The sequence below is a fragment of the Vicugna pacos genome, chromosome 1, assembly GCF_048564905.1.
Source record: "Vicugna pacos chromosome 1, VicPac4, whole genome shotgun sequence".
Taxonomy (NCBI): Eukaryota; Metazoa; Chordata; class Mammalia; order Artiodactyla; family Camelidae; genus Vicugna; species Vicugna pacos.
The window spans coordinates 93,194,263-93,207,015 of record NC_132987.1 but is presented as its reverse complement, the minus strand read 5'-3'; the positions used below and the strand labels follow the sequence as shown (position 1 = coordinate 93,207,015).

The 12,753-nt window shown below is 33.4% G+C and overlaps 1 long non-coding RNA gene across 1 annotated transcript; it reads right to left on the bottom strand.

Annotated features, from left to right (window-relative positions):
- Window positions 1–9,188: 9,188 nt before the first annotated feature.
- LOC140699237 (uncharacterized) lies at window positions 9,189–11,351 on the bottom strand. The gene is made up of 2 exons (XR_012077276.1): window positions 11,205–11,351; window positions 9,189–9,627 (listed from the first exon to the last, which is right to left on the bottom strand). It is a non-coding gene; the product is annotated as an uncharacterized lncRNA (long non-coding RNA).
- Window positions 11,352–12,753: the final 1,402 nt, after the last annotated feature.

Here is a 12,753-nt window from a genome sequence, read left to right as displayed (position 1 = left end):
CTCAGAGTTAAAATAATAGCACACAAATGATAATGATTCACTAACTGGTAATTATTTGAGCCCTGCTTGTTTTTGTGTTGAAGTGTTTTGTTGTTATTAATAAGATCTAAACAGGCAAATTAAATATTTGAACAGTTTCTTCCAGACTTCATACAGATTCTGTATTTCATCTGTTAATTCACCCTTTCTATTTGAAGCATTAGGGACTTGAGAACCAAAACACCACCTGTGGTTCTATTTTATTTCTAACACATCCCTCACTTGCGATTTTAAAGACGACATCTAAGGGAGGCTCTTAAGGTGAATGTCCTCATTGTCATTCCAGAAAAATAATATGGTATTATCTCCTAGTGATGTGGCTCACATCTATAATAATGTTAAATCCAACTTATTCTTTTATTTTTTTCAAAGTCTTAAATGCTTAGCAGGGAGATAGAGTAGGAACCTCATATCTGATTGCATACTTTCTGTTTTCTCAAGAAATGCAATTTAATTAACCATGGGCATTCTTCATTTATGCTTTACATTACATCTAGCTATCTTGCTGAATATTTTCAAGTGGAATCATAATCTCTTAGATAATTACTAATGCATATTTCCTTCAAAATAAGTTTATCTTTAAGTTGAGTACTTATAAAATGTCTAGGAATTTTTTAAATGTCCCTTACAACACAAAAAGAGAGCTTTTTCTCTGTTCAGAAAACATTAAGATGAATAAATTAAATATCTTAATTCTCTATAAATATTACACCTAAAAACTAGTAACAACTGTAAACTCTGTGTTGTATTTAGATTTTCCAGTATTTTTTTTTCACTCTCTAAATTAACGTTGTATGAAAAACTGACTTGAAGGAAAACAAAAATCTGAGTTAATTTTTTGTAACATTAGATAGAGTATTAATGCGTATAAATGTGCATTTAAACATAGGCCAAGTTAGAGCTTTATGGTAAATACATTAATTATTATTAACCAGTGAAATTTCAGGTGGCCAGTAGTAATAGTACCCAATTGTTACAATTCCCTTAGAAAAAGCATTATTAAGAATTTTCCTTTTGAGTTCTCTGGCTTTCAATTCAATGTGGGATATAGTGAGTTTTTAAAGAAAGAATTGGCATAGAAATTAGAATTCATAGTCATATAACCTTGAAGTCATGTATCTATTACTTTAACCACTTATTATATGGGTAACAGAAATCTCACAGGGTTAAAATTGTGAAACATTGTGAGAATATAAAAACTTGGTCAAATTTTTGAATGTTAGAAGCATTAACAAGCTTGAAAATATTAAAATGAATGTGAAAATATTAGAAGGCTATCTGGAGCATCAGAATATAAAAATCTTCCTAAGTATTACTTTCATAACAGGCTATACTTCCCATATCACAGATCTGGTTTCTTAACAGAACTCTAAATTTTATGTTTTTTTTTAACCAAAATCTTGAGATTGAAATTTTTTCCCTCATAAATATAAGAAACAAAGATAACTTGTTTCTTAGAAGATAGTTTTTAAAATTTCCCTTCTCTTTATGGCAGAAATTTCTTAATCACATTATTTTAGGAGTGCTTAAAAATTTCATCAGAATATTAAACACAAATTTAAAAAAAGGTTTTACTGATTTTAAAGGTAAGACCAGCACATCTTTTCCACTGCATATACAAGAAAATATAACTCATTTTTTAGTATTAAATTATTCAAAATATTCAGTCAGTTGCTTCTCACAAATAATATACCTTATGGTAGAAAATACAGATATACAATCTTTAAAATATTTACCATAATAGCACTCTAAAGATTTGTTACTCTTACTCTGTATCATTTTCATTTTTTCAAAAAAGTTGGAATTTTAAGTTTTTTTCTTACACAGAAGCATTTTTTCGTTTAATAAATATGACTCATAATCACTGATTTCTCTTATGAAAATGTGAAAATCAAATTTACTTTAGATATGTAGCCAAGTTGTGAGTCAATCATGTACAATTGTGGAAAATGTACAGGTGTTAAATAAAGTTGCTTATCATCCTTCAACTTTAATTAGTTCCTTGGAAAGGGAGCACAGAATAAAAACTATGGTATAATATTCATGCTATAGAAGAGTGCCTGGATGGTTGGAATTACTCCAACTTTTGCTAGATCATTTTGCCATTTTATCATTTAAAATGTATACATTGACAGCAAATGTGTTTATACGTATATTTGCATAAATCATGTCCAGGAAAAATGCACAAGTATTAGAATTAATAACATTTACACTTTCTAAGATTATTTCTAAATAGGTTCCAATACACAAAATAATAAAAATTGAGCATCTGTAATTTACAATTTAGATGTTATATCACATTTATCTTAATACATTGAAACTGTAATTGCAAATAATTGAACTTCCAATACACAAGCAAATGAAATTGCTGAACCAAAAGGAAATTAGCATTGATTGCTGTTTGAGTAAACTGAACAGATTTGGTAGTTCTGATTTATTGAGGTAGGAACTAGTCCTAAGCACATTAACACAAAGATGTAATTAAAGTGTCGTGATTTCTAGCAGCAAATGCAAGAAGAGGAGACAACCATAAAAACATCCTTTTATTTTGGTAATGAAAATCAATTTGAAAATTGCAAGAGTAGCACTCTTAAATTAATGCCAGGCAACTAAAAGAAAACTAAACATAAAATTATATTTTGATAGACCCTAATGAATATTAAAGAAACTACAAGACTATATTGATATTTGTTTAGCTTTCATACCTGAAATTAATACTTTGAGCAACAGTACATGGTTTCTTGGAAGAACTCTGCAAAATAGGGATACCATCTGCTTACTTCCTTTAATAATTAAGTCTGCATCTTTATATAACATTTACCCAATTAATGCAAAGAAAAATTATATTATGTCCATGGTTACCTAACATTTTTAGCAAAAGAGAGTCTATTCAACTCGGTGAAGATAATTTACACAAATCTCCATACCACTTTATGAAAACACAACAAAGTTTGGTTACAATTGTGTTTCATGGTCCTCCATTAATAAGTCATTCCACTAAAAAGATTATTAGGCAAACAAAAATACCATCTGCTTTCATTCTTTAAGTCAATTCTATTTTATGACAAGTGTTTACAAGACAAATCTAGTTCAGATTAATTAATTTTATAAATGAAAAATGTATTCAGCCTGTTACTGTATTTCTCGTGATATAATTTTTAATGAATTAATTATTCATTTAAACTTCTCTGCCTCCAACCCGAATAAAACCACTGAAGCTGTCACCAAGAGTAATTTTGACTGAATTTACAAGTAGCTAGTACATGCCTTCTTAGCAATACCTATTTTGAATTATCCAAATTGATGAAACCAAAGTGAAGCCAATAAAAGGAATTAAAGAAATTACCCATGTAGTATCCTAGCTAATTAAGACCAATCAGCTATGACTTTTGGCTAGAATTCCATTCATGCTCACATTTCACTTGAACTATTAACAATGCTTCTGATGCTATTATTCCCATTCGAGCCCATCTACCTCTTCCTTTTCTGCATCATCCTCTTCCTCCTCTCCATGCTGCTGCTGCTCTTCATATTAGTGCTGTTGCTGCTGGTGGTACTGTAATTACGTTACTGCAGTGTCAGCAAACAATTCACGTTATATCTTTATCTGCGTTGAGTATATCAATCCTTGTTTGAGGATAACTTGCTGGCTGGCTTTTGATTATTCATTTATACCAACAGGGTGATGTTCATTATCTTAATCAGGTCTTTGGCAAAATCCAATCATTGTATTGGAGACATCAATTGTCTAGATCTATTATCCACCTATATCTAGCTGTTTACAATCTTCATATTAGACGTGGATAGTGTTAACATTTTAATTAAAGAAGAATCATATTTATGTATGATTTAATTAAAGAAGAATCATATTTATGTATGTAGGGTCAAATTCATGTGATGAGGGTGGGGCGACATAGTAGCTAAAGAGTCCAAAATCTGATCCGTTCTTCTGTTAAGAAACATACTACCCATAAAAAAAAAAAAAAAAAAAAAAAAAAAAAAAAAAAGCATCAATTTAAGACCAAGGCCAAAAGAAAAATTTTGAAAAAGGAAAAATATGTAAGAGAAAAAGAAAGTAATCTCTACTGAGAATATTCTATATTGATAGTAGCCATACAACCTTCCTAGGGGGAAACAGGGTAACTGAGAAATTATGTTTTACATGCTTTCACTGTTTGGGGTTAAGTAACATTTTATGGAAAAAAAAAAAGTCAGTTGCAGACAAATAAAAATATTTGTTATTATCACCCAATTTGAAAAAAAACACAAAACTTTATGGATTCCATGGAAAATAGTTACAGGCTTAACATTTAAATTATCGACTTAACTGACTATAGGAATGACAATGGCAAGATCAGTGCTTTTTTTGGCACTAAAATGGGAACACCTGGGCTATAATCTATTTTTCCATAGTTGTTATGATGGTGTCTAAGAAAATAAATTAGGTTGCTTCTTCCCCTATTAGAAAATTACATCACATTGCAAAAGTTTGTTGGTTCACAAACTGGCCACGTACTCAAGCAGGGCAAGAAGAAACTGAGGAGGCAGACCACTCCCGATTGGTAGGCAGCAGTTTTAATGAGCAAGGGAACTTACATAAGGCTTGTCTCAGGCAACCTTAAGGCAAGGAGATCTCTGCACCTACCTGCCAGAATCTTGAAAGTCTATGCAGAGGTCTTAACCTGGTTTCAGTCACATTTACCATCCAGATGGTGTCAAACACATTGCTCTCTCAAGGCTGCATCCTTGAAAATGGCTCCCACTGTGGGAGTGACTGGCAGAAAGTATATTCCAAAGACCAGGAACGGGGTAAGGAGCCTTTGATTCTCTAGGTCCAGTTTGTAGGGCAACTGACCATCACCTCCATTCAAGGACCTTCTTCTACATGGTAAGAGAATCTAGACTCTTTATGGCAACTTCAAAAAAATGTACAAGTTCTAGCCACAGCTTGTCACAGTTTATCTAATCCTGCTCTCCCCATTCTCCGTATATTTTGTCCTAGTTTACTTTTGTTTTGTGAACACACATTTTCCTAAGTGAGGAAAGTTATGCATGGCATGCCCTCTCTCTAGGAGGCTGCTTCTTGCTTTCTCCATCAGGCTTGATCTTTTCATTTCTTCAGTTATCACTCCCAACTCATATGCCACATCCCTCTAAGAGAGTCTCACTGTTTGATCTACATAAAAAAGTATATCTCCCTCCATTTTTTTCTCCAGAACCCTACTATTATTTTCTTTTAGAGAATGCACCATGATTAAAGTTTTTTTGGCTTAATTTTTATTATCTGTGCTTTACCAGATTGCTTTATGAGCACAAAACCATGCCTGTTTTGTTTGTGCTGTATTCTAGATATTAACATGGTACTTTCAGTCCCTAGCTAGTCAATAAATATTTGTAGAATATATGATTGAATGTACACCTTGATTTATTGATCATTTGAGAAGTATCAATCCTGAGGCACGTTTTTAGTGATTAATCCTTGAAACCAGATAATCGAATGGACTGTGTGTTTTCCCATCCACATTTAGCCCTCAGAATCTGCTTTGTCCTTCAGAGATCTTATTTATACAAAATATTTGGGGTTTATAGTAATCATGACACTTTGTGATCAGCTACATGTAGTATATATAGTAAACTAAAATTTTGGATTAAAGAAAAATAGTATAAAATATAAGTAAAAACATACTATCCAAAATCAATTATAAAGATGGGAAAATACATACAAGTTCATTTAAAAGAATTGAAACACCTGAATTTACAATACAGACCCATAAAACAGCAACATGGGGCTGCTTGCTATTAATAAAATACACAAATTTGAGCTTCTGCTGCTAGGAAAAAGTAGGCAGCTTCATGCATGATAGAAAGCACGATGGTGATGAACAGACAGCCATTGGTTGCCATGTGGCAACCTGGGTATTTCAGGTTGAGATTTTTGTGCCTTGTTTATTGGTTTTATTTTGTTTTTCACTCTGGAGATCAAGGATGTTCTACGTCCACTGGGAGACAAGAAAACATATTAAACAAGTGTCCTATTTGTCAAGAGATTAGAGACATGTAATAAATGCATTATAATGGAAAGATACTCAGTTAGATCATTAGTTGTGAAGCTCCCAAAGCTTAGTTAAACAACCTAAGTGCAGAATCACTGTAGGCCTGGCAATTCACACATCTCTGAACTATAAAGCACAAGTCAGTCCCATGGAGTGAAGGTGCAGGGAAATAAAAAATGTAGCTTTCCACTTTAATAGACGGAGGAAACAATGCCCAAACAAATGTTCAGTCACAGTAGTAGGACACCATCTTGGAAACAACCTTTAAGTATTAACTTATCATTTAGAGGAGGAAACATAACAATTTTACATAATATGGAAGGACAATATTATAAAGATAATAATATAAATAAAGGGTACATGATATCCTTGTTTTTGACTTAATGCAGATCACTTACTATTATCTAGATAAGACAACTTGATGATATTTACAGTCGTTTCCTAGTGTTACTGTAACATTCCCACCATAAACCAAAATAAAATTACATGGTTTGGAATAAATATACATTATTGCAAAAAAATTTTTTAAAATAGAGCTAGTAGGCAATGAGTTTGGGGCTGGTTGAGTTGAAGATCTATACACTTGCAAAAAGTTTGGATAGGCAAGGAGAAGAAAGATTTGTTAAGATAGAGAAAATAATAAAAGCAAAATTTTAAAAAGTAGGATTATACATATTATAGCATGTTTTGTAATAAACAAAAAGAACATACTGGATGGAGAATACTATTTTGATCTTAGGTAGAAAGATACACTAAGTAGCCTGCCAATGATAATTATTTGGTTCATTCATTCAGTTACTCAAAAAATAGTTATTAAATGTCTACTATGTGTTCAACATTTTTTCAGACAATGGCGTTATATCACTGAATGAAACAGTGACAGCCCTAGCCTTCTTGCTGTTTCTACACTTGACATTTATGCGAAACTTTACAATTACCAAAAGATAACATATGTTCATATATAAAGTTTACCTTTATATATAATATTTATAATACAAATAATGAATATATTGAAGCATGATTAATAACATAATCAAAGCACACATGTTATTTTCTTTCCCATCATCCTTTTAAAATATATACAGTATGGAGTGTTTCTTCCCCCTTTAACTAGATAAAAAGTTCCTCAGTTGCTTGACTTTTTTTGGTAGTCATTTAAATGTAAGTTTACAAGATTATTTCGATTAGAGCGCTTCATTTTTCTATTCAACATTTCTATCATATTCAGTTTGTAAAACTTCTCCTTACCCACAGAAATGACATTGAAGCTCAGAATTGTACCAATAAACCATCTGAGGACAGGCACTGGCATCGTGTCCCTTCCATAAATAAGGACTTTGGCAGATCAAAATCACTGTCATTACCATTTCTCTCTCTTTTTCTCAAATCAACTGTTTTTCCTACTCCCCCTTATTAGATACAGCTTAGGACTCTGCCAGGGTCAGTAGGGGAGGAGGTGGAGATGTTGGAGGCTGTGTGCCTTGCACCCCTCTCACAAGCACACACATAATAGGGCAACTAACCTCTCCTGGAAGGACGATTTGGAAGATGCCACTCCATGTCTACCACGTGCCACTTGCAGCACTGCTCAGCTCTGTTTCTCTAAATATGTTTGAAAGGCAGCTCCTACAGAATTCCAGCTGTCCTGTTTTCCTAAGGGAAAACTTACAAAAAGGAGACATGACAGCCCAGTCTGCTGCAGTTATTCTTAAGGGTCACAATTTATACACATCATCTCCTTAAAATTAAGATGTATTAAATCAAAATAAGAATCACACATTCTCAGATTAGAAGCAAGATGAATTTTTAAAAATAGTTACTTGGACTTTGTTTTTAATGATCCTTTTTGGTTTGATATATAGTTGGTACTGATGGTATTTGTTGATAATTCCATCAAATGCATTTTCACCCTTTCAAACTCAGTGTATACAAATTTGAAGCTAGTATTGTATATGAAAATACCAATGGGTCTTGCCAGATCATCTGCATAAAGTAATAAATATAGAGCAGTTGTATAAAAAAATACATGCAGCCTCACTGTGGCAGATGTAAAAACTCCGTATTTCTGATTGTTCACTTTTGTCCTGGCATTACATGGTCACGAATTTCACATGACATAAAACAGCTCAACAACTGTTATGATACCTTGAAACAGAGATGTTAATGCTCCCTGTAAAGACAAACACAATTTATTGCAGATGCCAAATCTTTATTACTTTTCAGGCTAACGGCAGAAAGAGTTGAAGAGTGAATCTAAATGTGCACATACTGGAAAAGGAGAATGTATAAAGCAAGCGTAGCAGCCTGTTGTCTAATGCACCTCAAAGTTACCCAGAGCTATTGGAAGTGATAGGTCACAAGGTTTTACCCAGATAGGCAGAAAGGGAATGGCCCAAAATAGATTTTGGTTCCCAAATGATTTCCCTCACTCTCAACATCTGTTCCCTGACTAGGGCAAAAAACAAATATGTTTTTGCCATTTGGCCAGAGGGAAGAGATCAGCTCTCCCCAGCTAATACCAGCTACTCTCTCTCTCTCTCTCTCTCTGCCACCAGAGACAGCAGGAATTACTGAAAAATCCTGTGCTGCTATCGACTCGTATGTAGGCAAGTGGCTCTTAGCCCTCACTATGCAATAGACTATTTTTCAGTCCTAGAAAATTATATCAATTCTCAGCCCCTACCCTTCCCCATTAAATCCCTGGAGACAGGTGGCCAGCAAAGGTGATTTTTTGGTAAGACTACCAGGTGGTTCTAAGATGTAAGTAGGGTTGAGAACTGCTGCTGTATCAAAGCAATCTAGAAACCAACCCTCACCAACACACAGACACATACACACATACAATTTTTAACTCCTAATTATAAAGATCCATCTGTCCAATATACATCAAATGTAAACTTTCACTTTATGTAAGAAAATGTTCAGTGTCATATGCCTGATTAGTGATTTTGATAGTGTTTAAGCTGAGTACAACTTAAAAGGGGTAGGTTTTATGTGATGTGATTGCATGTGATGGAAAAATAGTAACATTCTCTTTTATATGCCCAAATTCAAGATACTCTAGAGGACAGAAAAAAACTTTTTCCACCCCATTGATCTATATAAGTGTAATTTTTATTATGTTTGTTGTCTAAGTCAGTTCAGAATACCATAGATGGGTGGCTAAAAACAACAGAAATTTATTTCACACAGTCCTGCGGGCTGGGAAGCCCAAGATCAAGGCTACGGCAAATACAGTGTTTTGATGAAGCTACTCTTCCTGGTTTACAATCAGCTCACTGTTAGTCATGCGCTTAGATGGCAAAGAGCAAGAAAGAGGCAGAGCAAACTCTCTGGTCTCCTCTTACAAGGGCACTCGTCTTACTCATTAGGGCTCTACCCTCGTGACCCAATTGCTCCCAGAGACTCCACCCCCTAATACCATCACAAGGTGGGCTGAAAGCGCAGCATGAATTCTGAGGGAGACACAACATTCAGTCCCTAATGGTGAGCTCAGAGAGTCCTAAATTCTGAGAACAGAAAGGACGGTGCTTTTCTGCAAAGGAAGAAGAAAAAAAGAAGAATTTTACGTTCACTCTTAAAATGTAATGCTAAGTGATAATTTAATTAAAACAAATTTTTAATCAAAAGAATTACTTGGAACTATAGAAAAGATGTGTTTTAATTTTATTTAAACTTACATTGTGACTCATTAGTCATCACATTATATAATACTGAATTATTTTAAGTTAATAAAATGATTTTATAGTATAGATTAATATTATATAAAATGTCCAAGCTAATGTCATATTGATGTATTCAATAAGTAAAAATGTAAAGATTGGAAATAAGATATTTTAAAATGTAATTATATTTTTAAAACAAGTAATCAAAACCTGGGTTCAAGATAAAATAAGCATAATGAAATACAATCTTAATTTACTTCAACTAGGTTTAGTGATTGTCCAAAAAGTAATTCCCTAATTAGATAAATTATGCTTAATGTATATCAGGAATATTATATTCCTATTAGCGACCATGTTTTAATAACTTTGATTTTTATAATCATGCCAATAAAATATTTTAATAGCTTCTTTTATTAGAATTGTAAATAATTGTTATTTGTGATAATCTAAATTTTATTTATGACACTATCTTCAATATAATAACTTATTTCTAAATATTTGGAGGAAAAAACTTTCTTTTATCCTCTATTAAAAGAATATGAACTGTTTCTAAAAGCAACTGTCATTTTAACTGTATTTACTATGGCAACAGGCCTGATTATTATGTGTGTATGCTTTATTTTCAACAGATGTATAATTATTTCTAAAACAAGCAGATATATACTCTTACCAATTAACTTTTTATACTTGAAGTTGTAAAGTATGGTAGTTCTAAATCACACAACATGAAACACTTAAACCTTCACTTTTTCATGCTTTAAATATGCTACCACTGCTAACGTGAAGGATCTTGTAACAGATCCCTTACTTGAATAAAGCAGTCCAACAGATACCATCTTGCTCTCTAACTTTCTCTCCTTGCCCCTTGGTAGCAGTAAAGGGTTTTCTCCTGATGGCCAGGGTACTACATTCTCTTTAATGTTTTAAGAAGTAAATGCTTCCAAATTATGTTTCCATCTTGATTGTAACCACCTGACTCTTTGTTTGGCCTCCAGAGTTACTCATCTTGGTGTCTTGGGGTATATGCGTTGTCCAAGCACACGTATTCTTAAGTATCAATAATATTGGTATTCTGATTTTTCTCCCCATTGCAGTTCTCCATAATTTAATTTTTTTTAAAGAACATGTTTTGGTTTCTCTTCTATATTTTAAAATTCAATTTGATTCTTCTAGACACTGTTCCTTAAATAGAAACAATAGAACTTTCCTTCAATGTAAAACATTTAATCCAAAGTTTAAAGCACTAAGGTTTTTTCCTTCTCATTCTTTTGTCTGAGTTGGTATTATAACATTAGGCAGATGTGTCTGGTCTTGGCAAGTCAACAACTTTTCAAACTTACATCACCTAATGTGAACACAAGGTTGTATCTAATTCTTATCTGTCCTCACCTCACTGCACAATCAAGCCCTGAGATGCTCTTACCCTCATCTTCCCATCAATTTTTACCTTCCATTCTGCATCTCCTGGCAGCATATGCTTGCATGATCTGGATGCCTGTCAAATCTGCCTGCTATCTCTCCCAAATACTTCTGGGTGTCACCCATGGTAGCACACGAACATACGGTCACTCTCTGCTCTCCTTAGAGAAACAGCAGAAACTCACTAGTGCTTCCTCAGAATGATGAAATGCCACTTTGGCACAATTACCTGTTACAAAGCCAAACCTACTCTGTTGATCCCCTCCCACTGTGATGTGAAGAATGCCTGTGAGAATGCCTTTGTCCAGAATTCCAGAAAGGAAATAGGGTACAATTCTCTTCTGCCCTTGAATCTCCAAACTTTCTGGAGAGTTATTTAATAATCTTGGTGAATTTTAATCTTGGTAAATTTAATAATTGTAAGCCAATTTCACAATGATCCTTACCAGGATCTTTTCCACTTTTCCTTCCAACTCTTTCTGGTCTCAAAGCTTAGAAGCTCTTTATATAGTTGTATATATGTGTTTGTGGAGTTTTTTGTTTGTTTGTTTGTCTTTTTGTTTGCACATGTGTATGTACGTTTGGGATGTAACAGAGAATCTAACATAAAACTACCAGATTCTGCTTCTTCCTACATACTTATTTATAAACTATGAAATCACAGTCAGATTCACTTACTCATTTAAAAGCAAAACAAATGACCATTTCTTCTATTTTCACATGACAGTTAGGCCCTGACATATTTCAATTGATGAGTGTATCTCTTCACCTTAGCTGGAGAATGTCCTCAGCCCTTTTTTTTTCTTTTTAACTGTAATTCCTTAATACACACATAGCAATATCCTTTTTTTTTTTGTCCACCAATACATACAGAGCAAGGTGAATGCCTTATAGCATCGTGCTTTCTAAGATAACAAAGCACCACCCATACTTACCTTTCCACCTAACTTCCTGTATGTCTGAGTTTTTGTCTCCTAATACATTTATAGTAATAAGTCTGCATGTGTTTGTCTGTTGCATGTAGAGTTACTTTGCAGTTGCTTTAAGAAGCTCAATCACATCTGCACACCAGGGACTGGATAAGAGGCACCTAAATCTTTTGTATAAATGACATCCTTTGAGATATTAAATCACTATAGGAACTTAGTATTTTGGAAGTAGCTAATGTACAAGAAGTCAAAAATTATTATAATTTAATTGATAACTCATTATAGCAATATCTTTCAGTTTGTGTAAATATTTCTACAGACATTTCACTCTTTATTTGGTCACTTCAATATCAAGTCACTACTTGAATGGGTGAGTGCCCTGATCACACACATACATTTTGATGTATGTTTGAAAGTGTATCCATTTTAGAATTATTTAATATGGAAGAAGGATTACACATTTGCTAAATTCAGAAATATTATTCTGCAACAAGGAAAACAGTTCCAAGTCTCCTTCTCAGTCATTTCCACCCATAACAATATACTTCCCCTTTAACTCACCCTTAGAGTTAATCCTAAATTTATTCAGAACCAGTTTCTCCTAACTCCACATTAAGCAGGAAGAGCTCTGACCAGCCAGATCACATC